General features: G+C 47.1%; 1 long non-coding RNA gene across 1 annotated transcript in view; it reads right to left on the minus strand.

Annotated features, from left to right (window-relative positions):
- Positions 1-5,274: 5,274 nt before the first annotated feature.
- LOC108537439 (uncharacterized) overlaps positions 5,275-15,186 on the minus strand; it is a 193,549-nt gene continuing 183,637 nt past the window's right edge. Inside the window, exon 3 of the long non-coding RNA XR_001887813.1 lies at positions 5,275-6,782. This is a non-coding gene — a long non-coding RNA (uncharacterized LOC108537439). The remainder of the gene's footprint in view (positions 6,783-15,186) is intronic.

Below are 15,186 nucleotides of genomic sequence, written 5' to 3' on the forward strand. Positions count from 1 at the left end.
GACCCTGGCTTTGAATCTCAAAGTACACATAAAAGACTTGGTCAAAGCAATCGATTCCTGTAAAGTCTTGTTTGCTGATGATTAAATGAGAAGTACATGAAATGCCCATCACAGTGCTTCCCATGTGACGCTGGGCATTTGGGAGCATTTCAAGGATAAATATTAATGAGTAAAAAATGACTCAGTTCCTGTTCTTACAAAAGAGAGAGAAAGAGAGTTGGGAGAGAAGAGGTGCTGAAACAAGTCCATTATAAGTGCAGTACATGAGATACTAAAGTGCTATGGTTAAGGAAGCAAGATTGGCATTTTTTTGAGTACCTATGTCAGAATATGTGAGGGAGAGGTCACAACTAGTTGAGAGGGAAGGAGAAATCCAGGAAGGCTTCTGAGAGAAGGAAGCATTTGAGATGAGCCTTGAAGCATTTGTAGGATTTCAGTACCCTGAGTGCCCAATGTGTATCCTTTAAAAAATAGACTCTTCTGTGAAGAACTGCCAAAGGATTAACAATCATGTTGAATTCAATAAAAAATCATTACTGGGCCAGGCATGGTGGCTCACACCTGTAATCCCAGCACTTTGGGAGGCTGAGGTGGGAGGATTGTTTGAGTGGAGGAGTTCCAGACCAGCCTGGGCAACACAGTGAGACCCCATCTCAAAAAAAAAAAAAATCATTACTGGAATGTGCAAGAAACTTTCTGAAGTAAGCACTTCTAGAATGTGAGTAGTGATTTGGGAAGCCATAGTGCCCCAGGTAGATGAGTAAGATGCATGCTGGACAGTCACTGGGGTGGACCAGGAAACGGGCACTTAGGGTCTGGCATGGAGCAGTGTGTCCTGCTGTGCTGTACCCAACAGTGGGTGGCTGTTAGCAAGTACCACCCAGGAGACCTTAGCACCCACAAACTGCAGTGTTTTAGAATAGCCTGGATTACACTGTGGATGTTTAAAGCAAAGGATAAATAATGCTCCATCTAGTTTAGTTTCACTGCAGCTCCTACTTGAAAACTGAATAGACGCAGTGGCCATCCAGCCCCTCTTGTCCCAATATTTCACTCCATGGTGAGTCACAAGCCCTGGTCAGACCCTAATGGGCACAGCCCCACCTTGAACAGTTCCTCTTTCAGGCTGAAATCATCTGCCATGGCTGGGTATGAAGATTCAGATAGGGAAGTTAAAACTTAGAAATAGGCATACTCTGTTCTTCTCCAGTGCTTGTCATTATGCTGATTTTTGTAAGGGACAAGGCCTTTGCCTTACACCTGGGACCTAACATTAAGAGTCCAGGAGAGAGAATGGAAGGGACCCGCGAGGACCACCTGCTGGGGTCACTCCCCGGAGTCACCACATCACTGGCATCGGCAATTCCCAGGTTAGCCAGAGCCCTGGGCAGAGATGGTTCTACAATCAGAACATGTTTTTCACCCTTGCCCTTCTCACCCCTCCAAAACCCCGATCTAAGTTACCAAAAAAGGTGGGACATAGTGGGAAGGGGCAGGTGAAAGAGGAAGAGAAGACGGAGACGGAAAACAATTAAAAAAAAAAAAAACTTCAACAAAACTCGATAACCCGAGGGCCCAGTGATCGGCGCCGCATGGCATACAAAAGCCAAAAGGCAGGTCCCAGGACGGGTCAACTTAAGATTTAATATTTGCCTTTCACTAAGCAAACTAATAAATCCCCTATGGTTTTAGCCACGCAGAGCTCCCAGTTTTTATTTATTGGTCAAAACGGCAGGCAGGGTTTCTTTTTTTCCCTCCCAGCCACCCTGGGGGTAAATAGTGGTCCCCTTCCACCCCTCCTGTCATCGGCCTATATGTCTATTTACCTTCTCCCTCAACAAACTCATGTTCAGTGCAACTGACAATGCGTGCAAACAGCTTTGAAGTATTCTTTGGAAATGGACTTCCCGGACAGCCCTGTTTTTGACTTGCACAGCCAAAGGCAAAGGGAGAAAGGGCTACTGCTTGTCAGGAACCAGCTGGGCCAGGCAAGGCTGAGAACTTGATGCATGGCAGGAACCTCAGAGGATCGTCAGACCAACCCCTGCCCCTTCTCTGTCCCTTTTATAGATGAGAAAACAGAGACCCAGAGAAAAGGCTGGAGTGACTGACATGTGACCCGGACTTAGCTGAAGCCAAAGGCAGGGCCAGTGTCCAGGTTTCCAGACCCCTCAGTTCAGAGCTGTCTTCAGGCCTCCCTCCACCTGTTCTCCACCAGCGTGGCATAGAAGTGTCTTATCCAAGGTCAGCGGCCACTTCCAAGGTCACCTTGAAATCCTTTAAACTGCAGCCTCCTAAGCAGAGGGACTTGTTTCACCACGAGAACCTCCTATCTCTCTTGTCAACATGACTAGTATTTTCCCACATGGGTTTCCAGGGCCATTTGAAGAGGATCAAAGTTCTCCTGTGGATCAAGTTCCAATGCCATGGAAAATCTCACAGGCAAGGCTGAACAAAATTGGGGGGCTGGGGCGGTGTCGGGGAGCTAATTTGAAATTGTTATGTTCATAATGAAATTAAGGCAAGATGAAATCCCTTTACATTGTACCTTGGACAATATCTAATGTCCTATTCTAAGATGAGACCTAAAACTCCAGCCAATCTTTAAGACATGGACTCCTAGAAGGCTGATAGCTTATCCATCAAATACGCCAACATTGTGGATGTCAGAACTATTAATAGAATAGGCTCCAGGGATCATGTGGCCCAAATCCCTCCTTTTATATGGAAGAAATTAAGATGATGAGGGGCTTTCTGAGACAAAAACTTAGGTCTCTGCCTCCCTGCACTGCATTTGTTTGTTTGTTTGTTTTATCAGCATAAACATGGGGGAGAGGGCAAAATGCATTTACCACAAAATCTCATTAAGAAATTGACATTCGTGGCCACTTGGCTGTACATGAAACACTCTTTAAAATTCAACTGCTTCCCCATCAGTTGAGTGATACTCAGCCTCTCTCATAGTCCTTTCTCCCCTGGGCTGAACGATCCCTTGCCAGATTTGAAAGGGGATTCCTGCATGAGTCAAGAGATAAATCTAGAGAAGAGTGATGCTTCAGACCACTTCAGCCTCCCGGGTTCTGTGATTGCATGTGGATAAGGAGATAAGAAAAGAGAAGGCCAGGCACATTGGCTCACATACTTCAGGAGGCCAAGGCAGGAGGATCCCGTGATCTCAGGAGTTCAAGATGAGCCTGGGCAAGACGGTGTAGACGCTGTCTCTACAAAAAAATAAAAATAAAGAAATTAGCTGGGCGTGATGGCATACAGCTGTGGTCACAGTTACTCAGAAGGCAGAGACCGGAGGATTTCTTGAGCCCAGGAGGTCGAGGCTGCAGTAAGCTGAGATGATGCCACTGCACTCCAGCCTGGGTGACAGAGTGAGCCAGAGAGAGAGACAGAGAGAGAGAGATTGAGAGAAGAGATTGTTGCCTTTGACATAAGATCAGGACTTCTTTTGAAACCAAAGAATGAAAGTGGAACATAAATGAAGGGATCATCTGAAATGCCTTCATCTTTTAAAAAAGAAAAATGGCACCCAAAGAGGTGGGTGAGCATCCCTCCAATGGTAGTGAAGGTAGTGAGTGAGAATCGCTACAGGGGCAAACACCAAGGTGCGTGGTATGTCCATATGTTCATCCCTACCCTAGCATGTAATTCCCTCCCTGTGGTCTTGCCATGCCAGATGAATGAAATTATCTGAAGGCCCCTGTTCCAGCACTGCAAACACTCATGCCTGTCTTTCAGCAGAAAAGATGGAGGCCAGATGCTCTGACAAGCAGCAACAACTTCAGGATGCCACGCGATCCTGAAAACCTGGCTTTTTCTAGTCCACAAAACCTGTAATTTGCCTTCAGATTGTTCTTACTTGTTATGAAGACCAAAAAAGTTGGGCTGATGCAACTCTCCCTTACCCACTCCCCCTGCCCCTGCCCCAACCACCACCTCCAAGTTCTGCTCCCTCATCCCAGATAAAGTCAGTGTCTAGAAAGCTAAGTATAAACTGGGAGGCCCCACTCCACACTGAATGGAACTCAAAGGTTATCTAGGAGACTTTAGAGAGAATGTACATACTTAGCCCCAGTTTACACACCCTTGATATTTTAAAGGATTCTAGAGTTCAAAGGAATTTCAGGAAGTCCGCTAGCCAACTCCTTTGCTTCCCAGACAAACACCATCCCAAAGATTTTAGTTCTTGATCTCTGTCTAGCAAAGATGCAGATTTGGAATCTTGGTTCATTATTCTACAGAGAGCATGTGTATGCGTGTGTGTGTGTGTGCTTGCACGCACATTACAGGCTCTCCTCCTCAGTTCCCAGTGACTGTGTTAGTTTTGTTTCTTAATGAACTATTTTGTTTTTCATGAGAAAGTTAGTTTCTCCTTTGTAAGTAAGGTTGTATTGGAGAGGAAACCCTGATACTTTGAAGGCCTGCCATGCCCACCATCTACAACACTCAGAAGGACATGGTCTCAGTTGGTTCTTCATACAACCCTACCATCTTGGAAACAATTGATTTGGTCAGCATTGGTGCCTGATCCAATAGCATCCATCTGTGGCTGCCTGAGGGCCAATGAAGTAACCAGATACAAGAGCTCTGAATGCAGATTGGCTAAACCAGTCAACAGCATCAGTCAGTTTATAGTAAGTAACAAAGTAGAGGCAGAGTCGTTGAGTCACCCAGGAGGGTGACCAGTTGTCCCAGTTTGCCCAGGACTGTCCCAGGTTTAGTACTGAATGTCCTTCATCCCAAGAAACCCTTTAGTCCTGGGCAAATTGGGACTGTTGGTTACCCTCAGCTCATCACCACAGCAGAATTCTAGTGTCAGGGACAGCAAACCCTGCTGCTGAACAGAGGATCAAGATGACCATGATGGGATTGCTGTTGTTATCCTTGGAAACCAACTAGTGCTTCTGTGTCTGCTGAATGACCTTGAGCTTTTTGAAAAGGCTTAGCTAGTCAGTGGTTGGGACTGTTTCCTGTCTACCTTACTATCACTGTGACTTTTGAATAAACCAGCATTTATGAAAGTAATGTAAGTGGATCTCTGTTCCTTGACACTTGTAGGAATCCAAGAAATACAATGCCTGTAACTGTGTGTCAAGCAAGGAAGGAAAAGGTGAAAGCCCATCAACAATCTGTACATTTCAATAGCTCTAAACATTGTCAAGAGGTTCTCCTCAATCATTTTTGTGATGAATCTGAGCTGTCCACAAAGACTCCATTGTTCTACTTAGAAGACACCAAATTCACTAAATGTTCATACAAGCACATCAACTGCAACATACAAAAGCTTTAATTCTTTTTGTAAAAAGCAAGCCATCTATGTGCCTTGGAAATAATAATAAAGTACAAGTAGCTTTGACTCTGCATTTGAACAAGGGTGAACCATGATAGATATTTAGGAAGGGTTTTAAATCATGTGTATGGTGGCCACAGAGTAAAAAGAACAGAGAAGACTCAAGCTATTGTCAGGTGTGTATGTGTCATCAGCACACAGTGGGGGAGGAGGGTCCTCACTAAGTGCTACCATCCCTGGTAGCTGTTAGTCTGTCATGAAGCACCATGATCTGGCATGGACCCCCAACTGCCACTTGCGAGAAGGTCTTCACAGCAGACTGTGCATCTGTGTCACAAAACATGGCTGCAATGAACAAGAGTGTTCATTTTTTTGCCCTTCCAAATGTATACTTATGTGTGATCCAAGCAAAGAAAGTTGAGGATGGAGAATACCAGCCTTCACCATCAGTTCCCCTGCTGAAGGCTTCTCCAACGGCCCTAAGGTCCGAGAGCCTGATGAACTTCTGCACTGATCCATGTATCATTCTGGAACTTGATGGCTGAGGAATACAATGAGATCCCAAACAAATGAGAAGAGTTGCTATTCCAAGGCTGCTTGCAATGCACAAACACTGGCCTCTTTAGATGGAGCAGGAACAAAAATTCAGATCCTATTTGACCTAAGTGTGGTTAACTATTCACTCTGTATCCGGCTGGAAGATAATGGAGCAAACAAGAATTGCTGAGTACAAAGGCACAGCAGACATGGGAGGCGGGGGGCAAGAAAGGGTGTGGTAGAAAGCCCTTTGGTTGCCTGAGACAGGGAGGGGGAAGAGTCTCATGAGCAGTAGCAGCAGAGGAAACATTTTCCACAAGGAAGAAGGACAAGGTCTGGCATAATGAGTCTTCTCCAACTGTAGGTCACCTCCAGCGATGCATCCCTCTGTTCCTTCAGGTCAACACAGACTATTTCTCATTGTGAAGGTCTTTGCTTTCTACCCAAATGGCTCCTCAAATCCAGAGGTTTCTTTATTCTCCAAAATAAGATTATTATTATTATTATTTTGAGACAGGGTCTCTCGCTCTGTTGCCGAGGCTGGAGTGCAGTGGGGTAATCACAGTTCATTGCAGCCTCAATGTCCCAGGCTCCAGCCATTCTCTTGCCTCAGCCTCCTGGGTAGCTGGGACTAGAGGCACATGCCACCATGCCCTGCTAATTTTTTATTTTATTATTACTATTTTTTAGAGATGGGGTCTCCTTATGTTGCCCAGGCTGGTCTTGAACTCCCAGGCTCAAGCGATCCTCCCACCTCGGTTTCCCAAAGTGTTGGGATTATAGGCATGAGGCACCATGCCCAGCCAAGAATTTTTGATCAAATCCGGAGCTCTTGCCTCTCAAGAGGTGGTTCAGCCTTGGCCAGGTCCTTCCAGGGGGTCCAGGTGGCATACGGGGGTTCCACTAAGCTTCCTGGTGGGAACGTGGATCAGTCCTCCTTCCCATCCTGTGGATCAAAAAACAGCATGAGAGATATATTCTAGCTTCTGCCTTTTCAGGGGCTGACATCACATTACTGTCTTTGGTTCATAATGTTTTAGCTGTTGAACAGAACATATACTTCAAAAAGCAGTATTTTAGTTAAGTGGGGTGCTGGTGGGGAAGCCTATTTATACGTCTCAAGTAACGATCCATCCCCTGAATCATCACCAGGAACCCTCCTACACAAATCCCACCACGATATCCAGAGCTGATTTTTTAAAATGCCACTGAGCACAGCCAGTCCTGAGGAAGTGGAAAATTCTGTTTTTCAGCCGGTCACCATTATGTGATTTACGGGGCAGGGAGCATGGGGGTGGTAGATCACCTACTTTATAGTGGAAAGCCAAGGCACAGAGGGTGCCGGTGTTCTTGCTACAGAACAGCAGGGTTCTGGTTCCTAATCCTAACGTTTAGGATTTACTAGGAACTTCTCTGTGCTTCTGAAACACCCTTAATAATAAATTAGGAACTTACCCAGAGTGGATAGCTCAGAGGAAATGCAAAGACACCAGTAAATATATTTCTTCTTCCCTAATTCTGATAGCAAATAAATTAAGATGGACTTGGACTCATGATACTTTCCTTGATGTTCACCCCCCAGCATTACTAATCTTCCATTACTGAGTAACAAATATATTGAATAGCACCAAATGCCCTCAGGAGACTGCCCTATTTTAAAACTGATGAGTCTCAGTAGTGCAAGTGAGGGGCCTTGTATTAGTCTGTTTTCACACCACTATAAAGAAATACCTAAGACTGGGTGATTTGCAAAGGAGAGAGGTTAAATTGACTCTCAGTTCCACGTGGCTGGGGAGGCCTCAGGAAACTTACAATGGTGGCAGAAGGCAAAGAGGAAGCAAGGACCTTCCTCACATGGTGGCAGGAGAGAGACGAGCAAGCAGGGGAAATGCCAGACACTTATAAAACCATCAGATGTCATAAGAACTCACTCACTATCATGAGAACAGCATAGGGGAACCAGACCCCATGATCCAATCACTTCCCACCAGATTCCTCCCTCCACACCTGGGGATTATGGGGATTACAATTCAAGATGAGATTTGGGTGGGGACACAAAGCCAAGCCATGGCAGGCCTATTCACAGATCTAGATAACACAGGCCTTATGAAAGAGACTGCCCTCTGGGTCTCTGATTCTAGCAATCACTATCAATCCACAAGGAATACCTGGGCAACCACAAATCCATGCATTCAGAAGTACCATATTGGATTAGATGCTGTGGATACAGGAATCAAACAGACAGGCAAACCCCACCCTCACAGGTCATAACAGAGACATAACATGGATCGAAGGTTTCCTTAGGCAAGCATGGGGCCAGAGGACAGCAAGGCCTTGAGGGAAATGCACCACAGATTCTGGGGGCATTCGGAAACCAACAGGCCCCCTTCTGTCCCTCAAAAGACCTGGGGGCCCTGCTTAACCTGGTGCAAAGGAACTCTCCTTCACAAGAGCTCTAGCTGAGGCCCTGGTGGAGATGTGTTCAACGGCCAGGAAACCCAGAGAGAAGGGCACTAGTGACCAGAGATGAGACAGTGACACTGTGGTGTTATTTTATACACACACACACACACACACACACACACACGGGTTTTCATCCAAAGTTGCTAGCTCATAACTCCCATAGCCCTTGTTACAGTCTTTTGTATAACGTTGGGCCTCAGGAAACAGTATCCCTCCTCTCCTGCGCTCCTTACATCTGCTCCAAGACAGAACTCTAATCTTTCCCACCTTTCTGACTATGGGTCTTGAGGCCCTCCCCAGAGAGGGACCTGCCCTATACCTTGGGGAAGGAATGGTGATGTCATGAAGCTTCCATGAAACCTCAAGAGATCAGGGTTCTTCAGGGAGCGTCCAGATAGCTGGGCACGTGGAAGCTCCTGGAGGGTGAAGCATCCAGGGAGCACAGGGAAGCCCCGCACCCCTTCCCCCACACCTCATCCTATGCATCTCTTCACCTGTATCCTTTGTAACAGCTTTTAGAATAAACCACTAAATGGGTTTCCCTGAGTTCTGTGAGCTGCTCCAGCAAATTAATTGAACCCAAAGAGGGGAGTCATGGGAACCCCAACTTGAAGCTGGTCGGTGAGAAGTTCCAGAGGCCCAGACTGGCAACTGGTGTCTGGGGAGGAGGGGGCAGTCTTGGGTACTGAGTCCTCAACCCATGGGATCTGATGCTATGTCCAGGCAGATGGTATCAGAGTTGAATTGGTGTCGGGGAAAAACCTGCACACATTCAGTCACCGACGTCGTCCGTGTTGGCTGTTGCAGTGTGAGAGCAGAGGAAAAGCATGGTTGGAAAGAGTTTTCCCTGCACAGTCATGATGAGAGCCCAGGAGGGACTGACGAGAAGACAATGGTCCAAGACATTTCTCTGCAGATGAACTGGGACAGATGAACTGGGACAGGAGAGTCTGCATTTTAGAGTCGATTAAAAAATAAAAGGATGAAAATCCAAAAAGGCAACCAACGTGCAGACACAGAAGTGCTTGTTCGCTCTGGGCAGCTCTCTGATTGGTGGCCAAGAAGGAAGCCAGGAGCCTTTGCCACAGGTGTTGCCAGGGTCCTCTGGACACACCCTTTCATGTGGACCTGAAAACACCCCACACAAACCCAAAGTTCTGCTGACCTTCCTCTGGTTTCATTTCTCCGCCTGCGCAGTGGCCCTCTGAGCTATCTCAGAGAGAGCGCTTTTCCCCTGGGAGACGCATGCAGCTCGCAAATTAATTGGCAACAGTCGGGTGAATCACACAGGGACTTCCTTCTTGTTGCCGGGCAACTGCATGCACTTGGCAGTGGGACATTAAACACAGAGGGGAATGCTGTGAGGCATTTGCAAAATAAAATAAAAAGCAAAACATACAACACCCCAGACTCTCGTCCCAGCAGGGCTGGCCCAACCAAGGGGAGTGTGGGGGTGATGAGGAAATCCACACAGGGGAGGAAAACGAGGTTAGGCCATAAGCAGAACCTAACTCTCCCTCCTCCTCACAAATCTAGCTCTTCTAGATATAGCATTTGTATTCTACTAAAGACACACCTCTATTAGCCTAGAGAAAGACCATAGGAGGCACAGGAATTAGAAGGCATCTAGAGATCTGATCCTCTAGAATTACAGGGAAGCTTTGCAAAGCTCGCTACGGAACTACCATAACTACTGATTATGCTTCTCCATCATACATCACTCCACAGGTTAAGCCACCTGGCTGAGGTGACACAGGCCCCTCTAGGGCAGGATCCTTCCCTCCACTGCCCTCCACCCCTAGGTCGTTTCCACTTGAATGTTTTCATGTCTGTTGTTGTGGCCACTGGAAGCTGATTAGACAAACCCTCCCAACACTTTGCCTTGCCCTGTAGACCATGTTTCTGGCCTCTTTAAAAAAAAAAAACCCCAGACAGAAGTGAAATCTATGTACATTCTGTGTTTGGAAAAAAAGATGGGGACAAGAAATGGAAGAATAGTAGCAAGAGGGCTCCTGTGAGGGGCTGAACAGTAGCCCCCAAAGATGTCCACATCCTGATCCCTGCAAGCGGTGAATCCTACCTCGTACAGCAAAAGGACCTGTGCAGATGTGAGTAAGGATCTTGAGAAGTTGGCCTGGACTATCCAGGTAGGCCCTAACTGTGATCCCAAGGGTCTTTGTAAGAGGGAGGCAGAGGGAGATCTGATCCCGGAGAGGTAGTAGGCAGTGTGATAATGGAAGCAAGAGGTTGGCAGGATTCAAGGAAGGGGTCGAAGAAAACAGATTCTCCCCTAGAACTTCCAGAAGGAAGCCCCACAGGTGCCTGGCCTTTTGCTCAGTGAAGCTGGTCTCCAGAACTGTAAAGAATGAATTTGTGTTGTTTTAAGCCACTGTCCTTCCCCAGGGCAAGACTAATCTTCCCCACCTTTCTGACTATAGGTCTTGAGACCCTCCCCAGAGAGGGACCCGCCCTATACCCTGGGGGAAGGAAGGCTGATGTCATGAAGCTTCCATAAAACCCCAAGAGGACAGGGTTCTCTGGGAAGCTTCCAGATAGCTGAGTACATGGAGGTTCCTAGAGGGTGGAACATCCAGGAACAGCACAGAAGCTCCACACCCCTTCCTCCACACCTCACCCCATGCATCTCTTCACCTGTAGCCTTTGTAACAGCCTTTAAAATAAACCACTAAACGTGTTTCCCTGAGATCTGTGAGCTGGAGAACCATCTTCTTCCTTGTCAGTCCCTCTGGGCCCTCATCGTGACTGTGCAGGGAAAACTCTCTCCAACCGTGCTCTTCCTCTGCTCTCACCCTACGACAATCAACACGGAAGATGCTGGTGACCAAATGTGTGGGAATTTCTCCCCCGACATGGAGCTGTGGACACCTGCTGGGTATCCTCCAATTCAATTCTGACCACTGAGTTTGTGGTCATTTATCACACCAGCAATAAGAAACTAATCTTGTCAATACAGTGTCTGTATTTTCCCAGAGTCTTTTGAAGAGAGTATCACAGGAGGGATATGGGTAACAGTGAAGGGGAGCTGGGCAAAAGGGGTGGGATCCGGAATTTAGCTTAGAAAGGTCAAACCAACACCCTGCAGCCTCAGCAAGAAAAGAGCAGGTCTGTGAGAGCATCGGCAAGAAGTGGGATGTTAAACCACTTGCTGACTGCAACTTGGGCAGGTGGCTTCATCTCTGAAAGCCTCAGTTTCATCATTGCAAAATAGAGATATTATCATCTACCTTGCAAAGCTCTTAGGATTAAATGAGATAATACGTCAAAAGCAGCTGGCCCATGGTAGATGCCAAATACACCACAACCCTTAGGAAAGAGTAGGTGTGCACAGATGAGCATAATCTGTTAGTTGCCCATTGCCGTATCTATTCTACCTTTTCCTCTTAGTAACAGAACTCTAATTTGGAGTTCACACGTTGCAGCCCACAGTAAGAAAAAGACTACATTTTCCAGCCTTCCTCACAGTTAGCTATGACCACATGACCAAGATCTGGCCAAGGAGACGTAAGCAGAAGTGTTGCAGGACTTCTGGGGAGGCTGCTTCAAAAGGTGCTGGGAGGAGCCCAGTTTTTACTTGCCTGCCTTTACTATCTTCTGCTTGCAATGAGGACATGATGGCTGGCACTCCAGCAATCATCTTGGACTCTGAGGGACATGGAAAATGAAAGGTATGCAGTCAGATGGTCTAACAAAAAGATGGGAGTCCGGATGTCTGACCATTTCACAGCTATCACACTAGCCTTCAGTGGCCTCCCTCTGGATTTCTGTGTGAGAGAGAAATGCTCTTCTGTCTTAGTTTAGTCATTGTTGTGTTGTCTTGGATTTTCTTTCTTTTTTTTTTTTTAGACAGAGTCTCACCCAGGCTGGAGTGCAGTGGCACGATGTCAGCTCACTACAACCTCTGCCTCCCAGGTTCAAGTGATTCTCCCGCCTCAGCCTCCCGAGTATCTGGAATTACAGGTGTGTAAAACCATGCCCAGCTAATTTTTTGAATTCTTAGTAGACATGGGGTTTCACCATATTGGCCAGGCTGGTCTCGAACTCCTGGCCTCAAGTGATCCACCTGCCTCGGCCTCCCAAGGTGCTAGGATTACAGGCATGAACCACCGTGCTCAGTCCGTTGTCTTGGATTTTTAGTAATCATCATGGGTACAATATATCACAGATCTAGGTAAGTAGGATTCAGAGTCACTCAGAGACAACGGTTCTCAAACTGTAACCCTGATCAACAAGCTTGACATCACCTGGGAACTTGTTAGGAATGCAAATTCCTGAACTCCACTCCAGATTTACTGAATAAAAAACTCTGAGGGTGCAGCCCAGCAATTTGCTTTAATAAGCTCTCCAGGTGATTCTGATGCAAGCTCAAGTGTGAGAACGACTAGTCTAGAGCAAGATTTCTCAACTAGGCATGCTCGGGGCTGGACAATTCTTGGTTGTGGGAGACTGTCCTGTGCATTGTGCGATATTCAGTGCCATCCCCAGCCTCTACTCACTAGATGCCAGAGCCACACCCCCAACCCAATCCTAGGCGTGATCATCAAAAATGTCTCAGACATTGGGGTATGCCTGGGATAGGGAGAGCGGGGAGCAAAATTGTCCTCAGTGTAGAAACACTGTCCCAGAGGAGTGATTCTTTCTTCATCTTGGCTATGCTATAGAATCACCTAGCAAGCTCTTCAAAATTCCACTGTCTCAGCCTCATCCCAACCCAGTTAAGGCAGAATCTATGAGGGCAAGACGGAGACAGCAGTGAAAACTCCCTGGCTGAGTGCAATGATGAGCCAACGTTAAGAATTGCTCATTGCAGAGAGCAAGCCAACCACAAGAGGAACTGTGTGCTCCGAGCTGGTGAAGGTACTGAACCCTGATTGTGAGCAGGACATAAGAGGTTCCAAAGCAAAAACTGTAATAAGAGTGGCTGGGGTAGACTTGGGAACCAATGTTGTACCTGCCAGATGGGTGACTAGACGGGGTGGAATTCCTGGCAGCTGTGTCACCTCATTTCCCATAAGAACAGGGTGGACACCTTTCAGTCTCTCACATAAATAACCACACAAAGCCTCAGTTTCCTCCCCTAATAAACAGCACACAATAAGCCAGCTCCCACAAGGTACTAAGCATTAGTTCATCCCACGAAAAGAACTGTCTTAATAAAGGCAGCCATGTGACTGTGAGCCTCTTTCAAGATAAACTCCATGGGCACAAGGATACTCTCTGAGCAAGCACAGAGTTCACATATATTTCATGGAGCCCTGACAATAAGCTTGGCAATGGGGTCATAATGGAGGTGGAGTGGAGAAGGAAGAATTAAATGAGAAACCAGTGACCAAGAATGAGGGAGGGATGAATAAGCAGATGCCCTCTCCTTAAAAAGAAAGATTAAGTCCCATATAAATTCTTTCTCCTGCCGGGACTGACTTTTTTCTTCATGATTTCATTCCCAGCTTGCTCTGCTAAAATGCTGAGCCGAGCTTTTCCTTGTTTCCCTTGGCCTAAATCATTAAGTCCAGGATGTCAGTAGGGGGAGGCAAGGAGGGTATAGAGAAGAGGAGAAGAAAAGGAAGAAGCTGACTCTCACTCTCTCAGGTGCACCAAGTCACTGCAGGACCAGGATCAACGGCTTCCCTGCACTCTGCATTTTCAGCCCCACCTGGCTAGCCCAGATGGAAAGATAAAGGAACAGGTACCAGTCTATAAAGCATACAGAAAAAGCCAACTCCCAATGTATCTCCCAGAGGCCTTAGGGCCAGCATGTCCATTCTTTCCCAAGGGATTTGCTTTCTATTCTTTCAGTCCTTTTACTGCAGCTGATTGGGACAAGGAAGAAGAAATCCAATTGCTCCATACCAGCAAGACCAGAAAGACAAGGAACCCAGGATTCTGTTCCAGGTTCCTCTTCTGTGCCTAAGGATTTCCAACAGGTCACTGCAACAAGTGAGTCTGAAGAATATAGGGCCTTGTTGCTTCCAGTGTTCCCACCTTCCTTTTTCTTTCTTTTTTCGAGACGTTGTTTCGCTCTTGTCACCCAGGCTCACTGCAACCTCCACCTCCTGAGTTCAAGCGATTCTCCTGCCTCAGCCTCCTGAGTAGCTGGGATTACAGGCACGTGCCACCACGCCCAGCTAATTTTTATATTTTTAGTAGAGACAGGGTTCCACCATGTTGGCCAGGCTGGTCTCGAATTCCTGACCTCGTGATCCACCTGCCTCGGCCTCCCAAAGTGTTGGGATTACAGGTGTGAGCCACTGCACCCACCCCACCTTCCTTTCCTTACCCTCACCACCCCCTCCTCACAAAGTCAAAGAGATCTCCCACTTTACTCAAGTCCCTGGGTTCCCTCCAGCCAGTAAACCTCGTGTGCAAATGTCCTGACTCTTGCAAACGTGTTAAAAAAACAAACCTTAAAAAGCTTCCAGATGTTCTGTTTGTATTGTGGTGCTTCTCTGCTCTGGTCTCCAGAGGCCAATACGCAGTGCACAGCATCCTGACTGCCCAGATAAAATATGAGGCAGCCAAGAGGCACAGCCTGGGGGTGAGTGAGGATGACCCTTCCCCCAGGACCACAGCTTCCCCAGTTCACCCGTTAACTCTTCCATTGTCAAAGGGCAACTTTCCACGCAAAAACCTTCAAAGGGCTGCAAAGGAACTAAGCTTTTAGGTTTTGCCTCCTCTGAGTGTCCACCTCACCTCACCACTAAACTTCTCACACCAACTGCCTTTGGGATGTCGAGTCAGGGACTCAACGACACAAGAGTGACCCTCCTACTTAAGATGCTAAGTTACCATTTTCAAGGATATCCTAGGAGCTGGACCATCCAGAATGAGGGAACAGAGTTCATGGGTTGTCGAGGCCCCTCTGGGGCTGG

The sequence above is a fragment of the Rhinopithecus bieti genome, unplaced genomic scaffold (assembly GCF_001698545.2).
Source record: "Rhinopithecus bieti isolate Rb0 unplaced genomic scaffold, ASM169854v2 scaffold_13400, whole genome shotgun sequence".
NCBI classification, from domain to species: domain Eukaryota; kingdom Metazoa; phylum Chordata; class Mammalia; order Primates; family Cercopithecidae; genus Rhinopithecus; species Rhinopithecus bieti.